The sequence below is a fragment of the Bos indicus x Bos taurus genome, chromosome X (assembly GCF_003369695.1).
Source record: "Bos indicus x Bos taurus breed Angus x Brahman F1 hybrid chromosome X, Bos_hybrid_MaternalHap_v2.0, whole genome shotgun sequence".
NCBI classification, from domain to species: domain Eukaryota; kingdom Metazoa; phylum Chordata; class Mammalia; order Artiodactyla; family Bovidae; genus Bos; species Bos indicus x Bos taurus.
The window spans coordinates 12,899,288-12,917,608 of NC_040105.1; positions in this window are offsets into that span (position 1 = coordinate 12,899,288).

Consider the following 18,321-nt stretch of genomic DNA (forward strand, 5'->3'; position numbering starts at 1 on the left):
TGGAAAACAGTATGGAGGTAGCTCAAAAAATTAAAAATAGAATTTCTATATGTCCCAGCAAATGCACCTGTGGGCATACTTCCAAAGGAAATGAAATCAGAATCTCAAAGAGATATCTGTATTCCCATGATAGCCAGGGTATGGAAACAATCCAGCTGTTTCTCAACAGATAAATGGGTAAAGATGGTGAGATAGACAGGAATATTATTCAGCCATGAGAAAGAAGAAAATCTTGTCACTTGCCAACAACATGGATAAACCTGGAGCATATTATTCTAAGTGACATCAATAAGGCAGAGAAATACAAATATCAGATGATATCACTTGTATGTGGAATCTTAAAAAGCCGAACTCATACTAACAGAGAGGAGAATAGTGGTTGCTGGGGGCTCAGTGGAAGGGGAAATGAGGAGATATTAGTCAAAGGGTAAAAACCTTCACTCTTAAAAGTGAAGAAGTTCTGAGATGTAATGTAGAGCATGGTGACTACGGTTAATACTGTAGTGTATACTTGGAAAAAGAGCGTGGATCTTAAATGTTCTCACCGTGCGTGCACACGCACACACACTCACACAGGTAATTATATGAGGTGAGGGAGGTGTTAGCCTGATGCGATCATCATTTTGCAATACATATGTGTACCAAATCATCACATTGTACACCTTAAACTTATACAATGTTATATGTCAATTATATCACAATAAAGCTAAAAAAACATTTCCTCTTTTACATCCATCTCCTCCTCTCCAACTCGATGTTACAGGCTTGATTCAGGACCTCAGCATTTTTCAGGAATTAAGACCATCATCTTGTAGTCTCTCTACCTCCAGTTTCATCCCTGCCCTCTCCTCCTCCATCCATCCCACTACTGCAATCATCTTTCTGTAGCCTAAGTCAGATCGTGGTACTCTTCTGCACACTATTTCCTAGAAAGTAAGGCTGAAATTCCGAAGCATCCCACGGCCATTCAAGTGATCACTACCATGCCTTCTCAATGACATCAGGGAAAACAGGGTGAGATGGGCTTCATTCAACATGTAGCTGGTCTCTGAGTAGAGAAAATGAGAAGGCATAGTGCAAGTGAAACTGGGAATTGGACAGATTATCAAGTTGTTAGGAACAGCTTTGTCACCTTACTGAACTGCAATGAATTCATTACTTTCTTATAATGACGTATTTGAGAGAATGCAATGTTTATGAAGCAGATATCAAATGCACTGTGTTGATGTGGTATATGAAGGTCAAAGGGAAGGTGTTAATCTAGCTCACACTTTAAGAGGAGTCTCGTGCACACACACACACCCCATCTAGGTCTGATTGGGTCTTTGCCTGACTTTCTGAATCATCCCCTGCCCCTTCCCAATATGTTACAATCATGCTAAGTCCATTCTCTTTTCTCACTGGACTAGACTGTTTCATACAGCCCTTCTCTGGCATAATGCTGTCCCCGGGATTTATATTTCTTTCCTCCTTCTACCTTTTCTACATTAAAAATCCAGTTCAAGGACGTCCTTCTCCATATGTCATTGTTCCAGTATATATCGTTTAAATAACATTCTGCTGCAATCATTTGTTTCTGTATCTTTCTCTACTACTAGACTGAGAAGTCTTTGAGAGGAGATCTTATTTATCCCTGTGTTCTTAGAGCCAGCATAGTGTGGCAGGCATGTGAGTAACGCTGCTTAATAAATAAATAAGTTGGCCACTTTTCTCATGGTGGAGAATCACACACAACTCCCAAACACAGAGGCTGTTCAGTAAAGGTTTTGGATAAAGAGATCAGAAGGATCTTGCTTGCAATTAGAGCCAATTCAGTTCTGATGACCATTTGACAGCCAAAAATTTCAGACAACTGTGCTAAGACGCTTCATAAATGGATCATGTCAGTGCTAATACAAACAGTGGTGTTCTTAAATGAGGAGAAATTGTTTGAATTACAGTGACTGCCTCATTCCTGTGAATTCCCTCAGCAGCCAACACAATCTGTTCACCTAAAAGGGTCTTTTGAAAAGCATCCCATATTGCAAGGCTATGCTCGATATGATGAATAAATTCACCCAGAAACATCTGTTAAGGTGCAGCTTTGACAAGGAGGCAATAATTTAAGTGTAGTGAATTACATGGAAGTGCTTATCCAAATACTGTCCGATATTTGAAAATCGTATTGTCTTCCCAAAGAATATACAGCAACAATAAGGAAAAGAGGGAAAGTAGAGATGGGTTAACATTTACTTGAGTGTCAGATATTGGTGCCCAGAGCTGTTATTTCATCGGTGTTTAAATACGTTCTTTCAGTGTATCCTCTTGGTAACTATTTGTAATTTCCTGACTGTGCTGTTCTCTTTCTTGTCTCTGTCATTTAACATTTCCTTTTCAACCTCTCCTCTGTCTAGCTAAATGTTGCTTGTCCTTTAAGACACAGACTGGATATCAGCTCTTCCAAGAACCCATCTCCAGCTCCCTTGTGGCACCTCGTCGGGAGCTCCCTCAATATCTGGCACATACCTGTTTCTATCACATTGCAATGCAGTTTGCCAAAACCTGTCTGTTCCTCTTAGTGGACTGCTGCTGCTGCTGCTGCTAAGTCGCTTCAGTCATGTCCAACTCTGTGTGACCCCACTTAGTGGACTAGGGGATCCTTAAAAATAGGATCATTGTCTCTGTAGCCCTAGCAACTAAAACAGGAGCTCTTCCCGAGCTTGCACTTGAAAATGTGTTAGATACATAGATGGGTCTACTCTGGGTGTTCTTAGCCGGAAATCATGTGTTCCCTTTCACATTGATGTGATGGATAATTTTACTTGTTGACCTGACTGGCCCATAGGTAGGATGCCCAGGCATTTGATTAAATATTATTCTGGGGACTTTCCTGGTGGTCCAGTGGTTAAGAATCCACCTTCCAACGCAGGGGACACCCAATGCAGGGTTCAATCTCCACTCAGGGAACTAAAATCCCACATGTCATGGGGCAACCAAGCCCGTGGGCCGCAACTACAGAGCCTGAATGGCAACAAAGAGCCCGCATGCTGCAACTAAGACGCCACACAGCCAAATAAATAAATATTAAAGAGAATTATTCTGGGTATGTCTGTGAGAGTGTTTCTGGATGAGATTAGCATTTAAATGGGTAAAGTGAGTTAAGCAGATCGTCCTGCCTAACATGAGTGGGCCTCATTCAATTAGTTCGAGACCTAACACAACAAAGACTCTCTTGCAAGCCAGACAAAACTTCTCCTATCTGACTGCCTTCAAGCTGGAGACTGGTTTCTTTCTCCTACTTTGGACTTGAATTAAAACATCAGCTCTTCCTGGGCCTCAAGTCTGCAGGCCTTTGGACTGGAACTACACCATCACCTCCCTTGGTTCTCAAGTCATCAGACTCCAACCGGAACAGCATCACCACCTCTCCTGGGTCTCTGGCTTGCCAACACTCCCAAGTGAGCCAATCTCTTTAAATATGTATACATAAACACATCCTATTGGTTCTGTTTCTCTGGAGAACCCTGACTAATCCACATGGCTTTTTACTGGAGTCTTTTTTTAATTTAAGACTACCATCAATATTTTACCAAAATCATAGACTACAAATTAAGATCATTGGCTAAAACATTTCGTGCAAAATTTCAGGGCAAATACTGCAAAAAAGCTATAGACAGAAAATGTTAACCCCGAGAACACATTCACTTAAACATTCATTTATTACATGACTCAGGCATTTTGTACTCTTGTGGTCTGTGGCCATACCACCCTGAACGTGTGTGATCTCATCTGGACTCAGATGAGTAGAGAATTATTTTATCCCCCCAAATTTCATCCTAATATCCAGTATGCCAAAGAGCTAAAAACCAAAAACCCCTCAAAACCCAAAAAAATCTTTAAAAATGCCACCTTCCTCATCCATTAAGGAAGCATTATATGATAGATTTATGAGCTGCAGTGTCACCTATAATTCTTAATTTTTGCAGTAAATTGTACTTTCTACTTCACAGCACCACACAGGACACAATTCCCAACATCACTGCATCAGTGCCTGTGAGAATTCAGATAGCACAGCCTCTGCATGCATCTTAATGAGGTATTTATGGTCAGCTCATCCTTCCTTCTACATTCACTTGCAGTGTCTTAAGGCTTCAATTCCATGCCTTTAAAAACTGCAGTTTTATATCCATCAGCTTGATACAGGCTGACATCTCTTGGGAGACAAGAGAATATTCATCATCAAGGATTCCCTTTCTCTTGAAATGATTTTCACCTTGACTTCTAATGTAATGTGCTTGCTTCGTTGTTCTAACATCTCTAAAAATACCTGTGCTTTGTGGTCTGAGCTGGTTCATATTATCTTTCCTTCACCTATTAACCATTATTGGCAAATCTAACTCTTAGACCTTTTCTCACAACAAAATTAGATTATATGTGTATCAGTCAGGGTTTGGCCACAAAAACAGAAAGCACTCTAGGTATTTTGAACAGGAAGGGATTTGCCATAGGGAATTAGAGGATTACACAACTCCTAAAGGGTTCTAAGAATGAAAGTCAGGAAAACTGATCAGAACATAAAGAAGTCACAGGAACTGACCAATTCCTTGGTCAGTTGCACACTTGGTCAGGTGCAACTGACCAAGTCACAGGCACCAATGACGTCAGATACCTGTACTATTAAAGTGAGCAGTTTTCAAGTGTTCATCTACAGTCCCTGTCACTGCCTCCAGCTTTCATGGAAAGATATGGCTTTCCAAACCATGATCTCAGTAACAGAATGAAACTGGAACCCACATGGCAAGGGATCTGGGCAATATAGTTTCTAGTCTTTAAGCTCCTGAAGTACAAGGGAGAGTTCAGAAGCACTGATATCCAACTCAGTATCCACAGAAGATACTCAATACACAATACAATTGTGAACGTGCACAGTAGAACAATGAAGTGCCAAGGCTGCAAAGCCAAGCATTCACTCAGTGCTGGTAATGACAAGGTCTAAGCAAAAGCATTTGGCTTAGATCAGGAATGACTAAGTGAGTAGGAAGAATGGACAGGAAAGGAGGCAAAGCCAGTATCAGGGTACCTTTTCAAAGTCACTGTTGTGAGAAATGGGGACACCACTCCACCACAAAAGCAGAAAAAAGTGACCACCCTCAAAATGGGAGGTTGGAGCATTTATACATTAGCTTCCATCCCTCATAGTGAGGGTAGATCCTGGGGTTAATTCCCTCTTATTTCTGGGCTGTGCTCATACAAAAGCCTACTGAATCTCCAGGGTGTCAGAAGAGATCTTGAAGCAGAAGGCAGAAAGGTGTGTGCTTGGGATGGGGCCTTGTAAGTGCAAGTTGAGTCTAGATTTGCAAGGAACTGTCCAGCTCGGCTGCAAGTGAAATCAGAAATAGAACAGGTGAATATGACCCAGGTACCAGAGGCATTTTCCTCAAAAGATCAGCCAAAATCTTCCCTTCTCCAGAACTTCATCACTGGTTTCTTCTTGAAAGAGTAGCCATCTCCACTTTCTCACCTTCCATTTGTTTCCAATCCACCATGATCAAATTTCAAACTCAAAGAAGCCAAGTTGCTATTTGAGGGACGTATTGATAATTGCCACATCAGATGGTCTCTTCTGAGTTCTTATGTTTGGGAGTTGTTGGTATAAAGATGGCATTTACAGCCATGGGAATGGGTAAGGCCATCTGGAGCTTTATGGATCTTTAGGAGTGTGGTGCCAAGAGTAAGCTCAGTTGCTTAGGAGGACAGAGACAGCGGACACCCTAGGTGGTGGTGGTGACTGAGGAATTCTCTCAGTGTCTCTCTGAGCTCCAATATGTTCTTCCAGCCTACCGAAACACAACATTAGAAGCTATTCTTTTGTGTTTTGAGGACTTTTCTGTTTACCGGAATCTCCAAACACATTGCTAGAGAGTACCTGGGGCTTTCATTAACAAACATCACAGCAGGAATAATTAGCAATCAGTAGACCCCAAGATGGTTGCATAAATGGATCATGGATTCTGTGGGAAAAGGGACCACAAGAGGTGATTAAAGACAGCTACTTATTGTAAGTTTGCCCTACTTTGCAATCTGCTGGAGGTCTGGTCTGAATCCCAATACATCTCCCATAACCCTCTGAAAGTGCGCTTCCTTACTTCTCTCCCATTATTTTCATTGTCCCAACATGACCTTTCCTTTCCATGGGACAAATCAGAGCACCTAGAGCTCCAACTTTAGGTCAGAGGTGGAAGAGGTGGAATATTACTTGAAAACCCATTTATTACCCAATCATTCCACCATGTGAGTTACGACTGCATTCAACCTATTTGGATAAGAGCTAAAAATAATATTAATTAGGCAGATGACATCAGTATATACAGTATATTATGACTGATGTATGGTAGACCAATATTCAGTGATAATATTGGGTTGGCCAAAAAGTTTATTCAGGTTTTTCCGTTAGATGTAATGGAAAACCCAAATGAAGTTTGTGGCCAATCCAATAGATCAAAATTTTAGGAAAAGATAATTGAACAAAGGAGTTCCAAGTGTGGGTGCTTTTCTGGGTGGTGCCAGAGCCCTGTTATAGCATTTCCTGATTGTAACTGCCTCTTTTTATGCACTGAAAAGATGAAAGCAGACAGAAGTGAGGAGTTTGCATGAAACAATTTTAAGTCCAAAGCAGAGGCGTGTTTGGAAAATGTGTCAGAACAGACAAAACGGTGTGCCTTTTCTTCCCTTCTTTACCTGGGCCACTTTGCTCCTCCATCGAGACCCTCCTCTCAGGGCTGACACTACCAGGCAACTCTGTGCACCCCTCTACACCAGGGCTTCCCACACTCGGCACTGTTCCCATTCTAGGCCAGGCTTCTTTGTCCTGGGGACTGTCCTGAGCATCGTAGGATGTTTAGCAGTGTCCTTAGCTTCCCATGGGCTTCCCTGGTGGCTCAGAGGGAATGCAGGAGACCTGGGTTCGATCCCTGGGTCAGGAAGATCCTCTGGAGAAGGAAATGCCAACCCACTCCAGTACTCTTGCCTGGAAAATTCCATGGACAGAGAAGCCTGGTAGACTACAGTCCATGGGATCGCAAAGAGTCGGACACGACTGAGCGACTTCACTTTCACTTTAGCGTCCCTGGTGGCTCAGACAGTAAAGAATCCACCTGCAGTGCAGGAGACACAGGAGTTGCAGGTTCGATCTCTGGGTTGGGAAGATTCCCCTAGAGAAGGAAATGGCAATCCACTCTAGTATTCTTGCCTGGAAAATCCCACAGACAGAGGAGCATGGCGAGCTACAGTCCATGGGGTCACAAAGAGTTGGGCATGACTAAGCAACTTTCACTTTTCACTTTAGCCTCTACCCACTAGATGCCAGTAAATATCTCTAGACATTGTCAAATGTCCCCTGGGAAGGGCCTAAATAACCCGCAGTAGAGGACACCCACAGGCCCAAGAAGTCAATGAACCAAAGAGGACCCCAGAAGATTCTCCCACATTGAACAGAGTGGAGAAAGGGCTGCTGGATTAGATGCTGGATGTCAGCACTGAATTTAGATGACTGTCAGATGTGGTTAGAACCCAGATCAGTAACTGAAACAGACCCCGAGGGGTGTGTATTTCTCAGCTCAGGGGGTATGGCTGAGCGGGCCTTTTTTCTTTAAGTGGAGCCTTCAGCCAAAAGCATTTCTGCACAGCCCTATAAACAAATCTCTGGTTACCTGAGAAGCAAAAATCAGCAGAGGTGTTGGCTCCTTGCTGTGTTCACACATCTCCAGCTTTCATTTTACCCTGGGCAATAACATGCCTGATGCCAGTCCATTCCTGACCTGCTAATGGGGTGCATTTTCGTATTTATCTGCTTTCACGTTGTCTGTGGCCTCTTCGGGAATGCTCCCTGATTGCTCTCCAATCATTTCCCACCCCTTTCGAGAACATTAGGTATTAATTCAAGCTTGTCAAATCTTATATGATATATTCCATTCAGGAGCTAATACCTCATCAACCTTACCTGGCACTGGAAAATTCAATTTCTCAAGATACCAGCTGTTATCCCGGAGACCTTGCATATCTGCTTGGAACAGCTAATAGGAAATGTTCTTGCTGAGCTCTTTTTTTTTTTTTTTTTTTGCAGCTAGTAAAGTTCTATCAAATATATGTAAAGTATACCTCAATGAATCTTAAAAAATAAAGAAAATGAATCCATTTATGACATGAAACCTATGTGCCTCTGTCATTGCCCTAAATAGCAAAAAGAACAACAATACAACACACACATACAAGCTAAAAGATTTTGCAAAAGACAGCTTTGTGTGAAAGCCATTGTTGCTTAGTTTCAAAAACAAAATGAAACAAAACACTGAACTGTGGGCTGGTCTTTGATAAAGGCTGGAGGCACATCTTGTTGGGTATCTAATCAGCATGACGTGCATCCTTTTCTTTGTCGTTACAGTTTCCAGTGCTGCAAAGTCAATCCACTGAGGTGCATTGTTGCAAATGGAATTAAACCTCCACAGGTCCTTTTACAAGGCAAAGATAATCTTCGCTTAAAGGCACCAGAAGTCTCCAGAGCTGAGGGTTTGGCTTTGCTTTGGTGGTGGCACTGTTGGGCTTGTATTTTTCATTGAGGCACACTTAACACAGAACATTAGTTTCAGGTACGCAACATAATGATTCAGTATTTGTATATATTGCAAATGATCACCACAATAAATCTAGTTAACACTCATATCACACAGAGTTACAGAATTTCTTTGCTTGTGATCAGAACTTTGAAGATTTGCTCTCTTAGCAACTTTCAAATCTACTCCCTTAAAACTTTCTGAGTTCGACTCCAGTTATGAAAATATTCAAGAGACAGGAAGATGGTGGTTGTGTATAATCTAGCAGCAGGTTACTAACTACAGTAATTTCCAAGAAGTGAGGAACATAAAGGATAGTTCAGGATATCTACAACAACTACAGTGTGATACAAAAAAATCTATGAGATCTATGGATGCAGAAATAACAAGTACTGCGAATACTACTCTGCCTGAATTTATTTTTCTTTCAAAGCTTATCTTTTATATGATTTTGTATTTTTTAATTTTATATTGGAGTGTAGTTGATTTACAGTGTTACGCTAGTTTCAGGTATATAGCAAATTGATTCAGTCAGACACATACACATACATATATCTATGCCTGAATCCTTAACTGAAAGAAATGCCTGACATCAGTTAGAAGTTAACGGAAATACAGATATTTTAAAATGTCTATTTACAGGCTTCTTGAATTCTATCCTTTGACTCCTAAATTAAGAATTCCTGTTCTCGTGGACTGACATCGTCCATTGCAACATGAAGGGGAAAGCAAGGTAGAGTCGAGAAACATTTCAAAGGCCACATGACTCAGATTTCTACCCAGTAACCTGCTCCTTACCTCTCTGACCTCTTTGAGATCATCTACGAAGCTTTTCCCCAACATTCACTTAGCCTTGACCTCATAGGCCCCTGTGCTCTCCCCTGAATATGATCCTGCCTCAGGGTCCTTTGCACTTGCCGATTTTCCTGCCTGAAGCAGTGTGAGGAGCTGCCTTCAGATTTCTACATAGCTAGTTCTGTCACCACCTTGTGATTTTGGCCTAAATGCCACCCTCTCAGTTAAGCTCTGCCTGACTTAATATTAATATTTAGAATTACAATCTGTTATAGGTTATTACAATATATTGAATATAGTTCCCTGTGTTATACAGTGTTTGGTGTTTATGTACCATATACATAGTAGTGTGTATATGTCAATCCCAAACTAATGTATCCATTTTGTAATAACCTATGATGGAGAAGAATATGGAAAAAGAATACACACACACACACACACACAGGTGAATCACTTTGCTGTACACCTGAAATTAACACAAAATGTAAAAGCAACTAGAGTTCATTTCAAAATAAGAATTGCAATCTGTGCTATATGAGTTAATTGCAGCATGCCTAGAATTGCCTAAGCTGTTCTGCTGAAATAAGAAATGCATGTATATGGCACTGACCCCTGCTCAAGGCACAAAACCTATTAATTAATCATGGTGCTGTGTGACCATGGGTTCGAGGACTTTGAGGAGGTTTGTACCAGCTCGTCAGCACTGTTAATTGACAACAGGGAGATTAACGATCTGCGCCTGGTCAGGGGGAGACCCTCAGAAGTCTCCACTGTTAAGGATGGTTACACAGCAGAACTATGCACAGGGAACCAGCAAAATATGAGTAACTCCAGCCAAGACTCCATTTTGGGTTCCCAATTCCCAGAGGTGCTATGCACACATCAGTGCTATGCTCCTGATCAGAAAGCAAGAGTGCATCGTGCCATAACCCTTACAGACAGAGGACAACAGATCCCCACCCCTGGCTCCTCCAGATCCCTTGCCAGGGGACAGTCTCTGGTTGTGATGCATAGTCTCATGTTAATGCTCTTTCTCTAGTGGATATTCTCTTCCTGCAATAAACTCCAGATTTTTAAGCACTGCCACTGAAGTTCCTCTGGGTCTTCTTTAGCAATCAAACCCTGTTGTACAGTCATCATCAGTGAATAATTCTGACCACAACTCTCCCTCCTCATCTGCTTTCCTTGTCTCTGTGGTACTTAACACCATCTGACATAATATGTATTTTACTTATTGTGCTTATCATATTAACATATTTATTGATTGTCTTTTATTATTTTTTATCATTCTCTTGCTCGGGGACTCCATGAGGTCAGGGTTTCTGGTCCAATTTTTTTTAATAGAAGTATTTCTGGATCATAACAGACTTTCTACATTGTCTGATGAATGAATGAATGAATTGAAGAAAGAGGCAAAGAAGAAAAAAATCACTTAGACTTCAAGGCTATTTTGGCCCAGCTCTGAGGCTGAAAATCAATACAGAGAAGCTAAGAAAGATGGACAATGATAGAGTGTGTGTTCACCTGCTGATTATACTCAAGTCAGTTATCATAAGGGACAGAGATGTTGACTGACAGTTGGCTACAATAGGAATCGATGCACCTAATCTACGTTGACTAGGAGACCAAAACCTGATGTCCATGAAGGACTGCAAGTGGCTAAGAGCTTCTCTTTCTGACATCTATTCCAGTATCTGAAGGCAATCAGAAGTTTCCCTAATATTTTGGCTTCTTATTGCTGGCAACATTCATCTATAAATGCCTCAGTCTTTCTAGGCTCCCATGTGGACAGCTGATCTAGAAAACACAGCATAATGCTGAGTGCTGCTTAGCTGAGCAAGAACCAAGTCCCTCCATGGTCTAGAGCAGTGACTGCCAAATCTTCAACTGCATCAGAATCATTGGAGGAATGTTTTTAAATGCATGCTCCGCCCTTCCTCTCTACTCTCCACCCTGATTGGGATTCTAAATCATCAGGTATGAGGTGGGATCTGGAAAATTAGTGTTTTCCAAACTTCTGTATATGATTTGGGGAATACCTTCTCCAAATTGTATTATAAAGAATTAATGAAGTCAAAAGTATTTGGTGATTTCACTATGCAAAGTACATGTACTCTTTTTGAGTTATAAGGGAAAACTTTTTTTTTTCTTCCAAGGAATCTGGCTTCTTAATTTTTAATTTTTCCAAGTTCTGTTGAGATAAACTGACATATAACATTGTATTAAAGTGCACAACAGAATTTGATACACATATATAGAGTGAAATGTACCCTTTAAATCTAGTTGACATACATCACCTCACTTAGTCATAATTGTTTTTTTTTGTGATGAGAACTTTTAAGCTCTGCTCTCTTAGCAACTTTCAAAGAGACAACACTGGCTGTTGACTATAGTCACCATTCTGCACATTACATTTATAAGCGTCAAAGTGGTGAAGTCCTTTCAGAGGAGACTCTGCAGTTGCTCTGGGCTCGGTGAGTTGGCCGACACCATGTTTCTGTCTTCCAACCCTCGTCCTAGTATTTGAACTTTCAGAGGGAGAACAGAGAGGACAAAAGGAGAAATGCATAGCCCTCTAGGTTTGCTTTTGAGTTGGCTACTCCCTGGATGTTATTCATAAGTTGCCAGGGAGGCCATGAAGGGGCTGGGTGACATACTCTTTGTCCATGAGTGAAACAGTACTTGAAAGAACTGTAGACGGGAACAAGATCTTTTCCCGCAATGTGCCCCAACCACACTCCAAGACAAAGCTCTTTCTCCAATTCTGTACTGCCACGGTGAAAAATGTAAGTCATTGGAGGTCACATACAATTTACCTAGAGTGGTCAAAGGAATCTACATCAATCTACAGCTCATGTTTAAGCCACAGTTAAAAGTGACATCATCAGAACATCTCTCTTAACTCTCCTCCCCATCAGATATTCTTCTGAAGTGGTTGACAGGAGCCAGCCTTGCTGTGTGTGGTCTAACCATTCCTAGAAGACAGTGGTGTCTCCTAAGAGCTGACTGAACTCATTTTCTTTCCCACTGTGCGCTCAATAGTATTCAGCTGGAGGCCTGAAATTGGCCACTATAGGCATCTTTAGACCACAGAAACTGATACACACTACAAATCAGATGTTTGGGTTTTTTTTTCTGGAGACCTGGATGTTAAATGTTTACCAACATAGCACTATCAAAAGCTACTGTCCAAAACTGTAACTCAAAAAGATACATGCACCACAATGCTCACAGCAGCACTCTTCACAAAAGCCAAGACATGGAAGCAACCTGAATGCCCATCAACACAGGAATGGATAAAGGAGGTGTGGCACATACATACAATGGAATATTACTCAGCCATGAAATAATCAAATAACATCACGGACCTAGAGATGATCATACTAAGTGAAGTAAATCAGACAGAAAAAGACAAATATCAAGTGATATCACTTATACACGGGATCTAAACCAGTACTGATACAAATGAACGTATTTACAAAAGAGACTCACAGACATAGAAAACAAACTAATGGTTACCAAAGGGGAAAGAGGTGGGAGAGAGAAGGACTGAGAGTCTAGGACTGGCTGATGCAAACCACTACACATGGAGGATAAACAATGAGGTCCTACTCCCTAGTACAGGGAACTGTATTAAACACCCTGCAATAAACCGTAATGAAAAAGAAAATATGTATAACTGAACTGCAGAAATTTAAGACAACATTGCAAATCAACTATACTTCAATAACTTTTTTTTTTTTGGAAAACAGCTACTGTCCATGTTCATGTATACAAAACAAAAATGTCATTATGTTGCCTCCACTAGTCAGGTAAAGTGTTTCCTCAAAGGCTGCTCTATACTGAGAGCAGCCAAATATCCAATATCAAGCAGGAGATGGCAAGGGTGAACATCGACCTTAGGAATCAGTGAACCGAAATGGACGGGAATGTTAATTCAGATGACCATTGTATCTACTACTGTGGGCAAGAATCCCTTAGAAGAAATGGAGTAGCCCTGATAGTGAACAAGAGAGTCTGAAATGTAGTACTTGGGTGCAATCTCAAAAACAACAGAATGATCTCGGTTCATTTCCAAGACAAACCATTCAATATCACAGTAAACCAAGTCCATGCCCAGACCACTGATGCCAAAGAAGCCAAAGTTGAATGGTTCTATGAAGAGCTACAACACCTTCTAGAACTAACATCAAAGAAGACATCCTTTTCATCACAGGAGATCAGAACAATGTGCAGGAAGTGATGACCAAAACCACCCCCAAGCAAAAGACAGGCAAGAAGGCAAAGCAGCTGTCTGAGGAGGCCTTACAAATAGCTGAGAAGAGAAGTGAAAGGCGAAGGAGAAAGGGAACGATATACCCCACTGAATGCAGAGTTTCAGAGAATAGCAAGGAGAGATAAAAAGGCCTTCTTAAGTGAACAATGCAAAGAAATAGAGGAAAACAACAGAATGGGAAAGACTAGAGACCTCTTCAAGAAAATTGGAGATACCAAGAGAACATTTCATGCAAAGATGGACTCAATAAAGGACAGAAATAGCAAGAGCCTAACAGAAGCAGAAGAGATTAAGAAGAGGTGGTAAGGATACACAGAAGAACTGAACTATACAAGAAAGGTCTTAATGACCCAGATAACGATAATAGTGTGGTCACTCACCTAGAGCCAGACATTCTGGAATATGAAGTCAAGGGGGTCTTAGGAAGCATTACTATGAACAAAGCTAGGTGATGGAATTCCAACTGAGCTATTTAAAATCTTAAAAGATGATGCTGTGAAAATACGGCACTAAATATGTCAGCAAATTTGGAAAACTCAGCAGTGGCCACAGGGCTGGAAAAGATCAGTTTTCATTCCAGTCCCAAAGAAGGGCAATGCCAAGAAATGTTCAAACTACCATGCAGTTGCACTCATCTCATATGCTAGCAAGGCAATGCTCAAAAACCCTTCAAGCTAGGCTTCAGCAGTTCGTGAATCAAAAACTTCCAGATGTACAAGCTGGATTTAGAAAAGGCAGAGGAACCAAAGATCAAATTGCCAATGTCCATGAGATCATAGAAAAAGCAAGAGAATTCCAGAAAAACATCTACTTCTGCTTCACTGGCTATGCTAAAGCCTCTGTGTGGATCACAATAAACTGTTTACAATTCTTCAAGAAATGGGAATACCAGACCACCTTACCTGCCTCCTGAGAAACCTGTATGCAGGTCAAGAAACAACAATTAGAACCAGACATGGAACAATGGACTGGTTCCAAATTGGGAAAGGAGTACATCAAGGCTGCATATTGTCACCCTGCTTATTTAACTTATATGCAGAGTACATCACACAAAATGCCAGGCTGCATGAAGCACAAGGAGCTAAAGAGGCTTCTGATGAGGGTGAAAGAGAAGAGTGAAAAAGCTGGCTTAAAACTCAACATTCAAAAAAATGAAGATCATGGCATCCAGTCCCATCACTTCATGGCAAACAGAAGGGGAAATGTGGAATCAGTGACAGATTGGGTAGTCAAAGCTATGGCTTTTCCACTAGTCATGTACAGATGTGAGAGTTGGTCCATAAAGAAGGCTGAGTGCCAAAGAATTGACGGTTTTGAACTGTGGTCCTGGAGAAGACTCTTGAGAATCCCTTGGACTACAAGGAAATCAAACCAGTCAATCCTAAAGGAAATCAACCCTGAATATTTATTGGAAGGACTGATACTGAAGCTCCAATATTTCGGCCACCTGATGCGAAGAGCCGACTCACTGGAAAAGACCCTCATGCTGGGAAAGATTGAGGGCAGGGGGAGAAAGAGGATGAGATGGTTGGATGGCATCACTGACTCAATGGACATGAGTTTGAGCAAACTCTGGGAGACAGTGAAGGGAAAAGAAGCCTGGCTTACTGCAGTCCATGGGGATGCAAAGAGTCAGACATGAATGACTTAGTGACTGAACAAGTGGTGCCCCATCAATCATCAATACTTGAGTCAGTTGATCCTTCTCAGAGTCTTTGTGTTTCTTGATTCAAATTTTCCAGAGAAGGAATGTGAGTGACCACTAACAAAACTCAGATTGACTACTCTAGGAATGCTGTGCATTCCTGTTTTATTACACTGGGCAAAGCCATGTAGAATGGTTTCCCATTCATAAAACTAGCAACAAGGAACAAGGAAATTGTTCTTAGAACAGGATATTGGTCGTGGAAGACAGATCCACTATCATCCCTACTCAGTTCCCCAATAAGCCATAAGGTAGTGCTATAGCATGCAGTTTACGTTTGAATAAATGGCAATCTAGATTTGCACCTGCTGAAATTTACCTCATACATTTCATACATTACAGTCATGTACACTGGCTCTGGCTTACATGGAAAAACATATCCATGTTAAAGTGGCCATTCTGCCATTTCAACCATTCAATAGGATGATTCACTGTGGGAAAAAAAAAAAAAAAACCTATTGAGTCAAAATGTTTGATCTGGTGACCGAGATCAGATCCAGCCTGAAAGGAACAGAAAAATTTGACATGTATATGGCAAGATAAGTTATTGTGATATTAATTGTGCTTACTTTTCAGTGTGAGGTTAATATTCTTTACTGGTAATTCTGGTTCAGGGGTCAGCAAACTGTTTTCTGTAAAGGACCAGATAGTGAATAATTTAAGCTTCATAAGCCATATGGTCTTCGTCACAGCTACTCAATTTTACCATAATGCCAAAGCAAACCTAGAGAATATGTAAATGAATGAGTGCCCCTGTGTTCCAGTAAAACTTTACTTACAAAAACAGGAAGCAAGATGGGTTGGGGTCTGCTAATCGTTCTTTGCCAAACTCTGTTCTAGATCACTGCTCTTCCTCCTCCCTCAAACCTCTCCTTTTAAATGAATATCATCAGAGAATATAACCCACCACTGCTCTGTTATGGTCCTCAACAAATGTCTGGATTTTAGACCTAGCTCTCTGTCTTCCTCTTAATCTTTTATGGTTGTCATTGTTCTTGGCAATTTTTCTGCTCATGGAGAAGGTAAATCACTCTGCATCTTTACTTCTCTGTCCCTTGCTGCCTTCACTTTCAATCATCTTTTCCCTTAACCCACCCACTTAATGCACTCACTTTTTCTTAGAGTCTGTCATCTCCAATCACCAAACTATCTCCAAAATCTGGATTTCGAGCCTCTCACTAACAGTCAACCCTTCTCGTTCTAACCCACGTGCTCTGGACACCAATAGCGCTTGGGCTCACCAAGGTCACTGGGACTTCCGACCCACTGGTTCGACCACGTCTTTACTGCCCACCAGCCTGTCCTATCTCTCCTCACCCAGTTTAGACAGCAACCACACCCCTGTGTGCCCCCCTTAACCCCCTTGTCCCTTTTCCAGCTCTGGGTGTGGCTGCAGGAGACGGCAGATCTCAGGTGGGCACTCCGTGTACCTGGCTCTCTACTCTGTATGCTAGCACAGTTCTCTGGTACAGTTGACTGTTCCATTCTTAGAGACAATCAGCTCACATCTTTTCTCCTCTCTGACCTCCAGAGTCACCTCCCCATACTCACTCTTCATGTTTCACTGGAAAAACAGAAACCACCTGAGCGTGTGAGGCAGGACAACCAACATCAATGTTTACAATGTAAATGCCCAAGTATCCAGCAGAGGCATCCTCTAACAGAAGTCTGTTCCATAGAGGCATCTTCTAAGCCAGTGAAGTTTAAACACTTAAAACATCACATTAAAATGCCCACAGAGGCCTGTAGAACCACCTGATTTCACTGTACTTTAAAAAAGAAAAAGCTTTTCAAAAGGGCATCGAGAGTTGAAAAAGTCTCCTATCGCCTGGAGTGAGCAAAGAGGCCTTGGGTGGGGAGGAAAGTGAGTGGAAATCAATTTCACTTGCTTCAGCCTCACAACGGATTTTGCAAAGTAAAGGGTAGAAAACCAATCTTGGCAAATCAGTGAGAATTTATACACTTGAAGGAGTTGAAAGGTCCTGGAGGGTGTATCAGACAGGAGGACGTGCTCGTCCAGCACATCCTTGAAGGTACAGCGTGAGGGCAGGGTCGTTTTCTGTGCCAAGGAGACCGTGCCAAGAATGCCCACCATATTCCTCATCAAGATGAGTCCAGGGTGGAAGCCAAACCTGAACTCCATTTATCCGGCCCCTGTCCCCACACTCTGAAGGGTGGGGCTGGAGAAAGACACAGGAAGGCCTGGAAGCCTGTTCTTAACTCACCAATACAAGCCTCCAGGTTACATCCAACCGAAGAGCCCTTATCCTGCTTCTGATGGTGACTGCCTCTGGCCTTTGGGGGCTGCGGGCTGTCGGATACAAGAGCCCTCCTGTGACCGCAGAGTAAATCCACGCTTTGGGGAGCAGGGGCTGGTCACTCCCAGTAACATCCCCAAGGAATTAGACTGGAAACTGGATTATGGAAGGTGGGACCTGAGCAGGGGGCAGACCTGGAGGCTCCTTGCCCTCTCTGGGCTTTCCGCTCCTGGACGTGGAGGAGACCTCACAGGTAAGTGCTGAAGGCAAGTCAGGGGAGGGAAGGACCAGTGTCCTCTGCCTGAGGGCAGCTGGCCAGAAGGGGGATCAGTAGCAAATGTAGTTGCATTTTATAAGCATATTACTTGGTTTCCCTTTTGGTTTCTATAAACTTCAGTGAAGCCTCCTGTAAAACATCTGCCTAGTTGAAACTGTCCTTCCTTGTCTTGGTCCATTCAAGCTGCCGTAACAAAAACACCAAAGGCTAGATGGCTTAAACAGTAAGGATTTAGTCCTCACACTTCTGGAGGCTGGGAGTCTCAGATCAAGGCATCTCAGATCAAGCCATCACTGGATGAGGTGTCTGGTGGGGACTAGCTTTCTGACTCACAGATGGTCATCATCTCGCTGTGTCCTCCCATGGCAGAGGAAATGAAGAGCACTCTGGGGTCACCTTTATAAGGGCACTGATCCCATCAC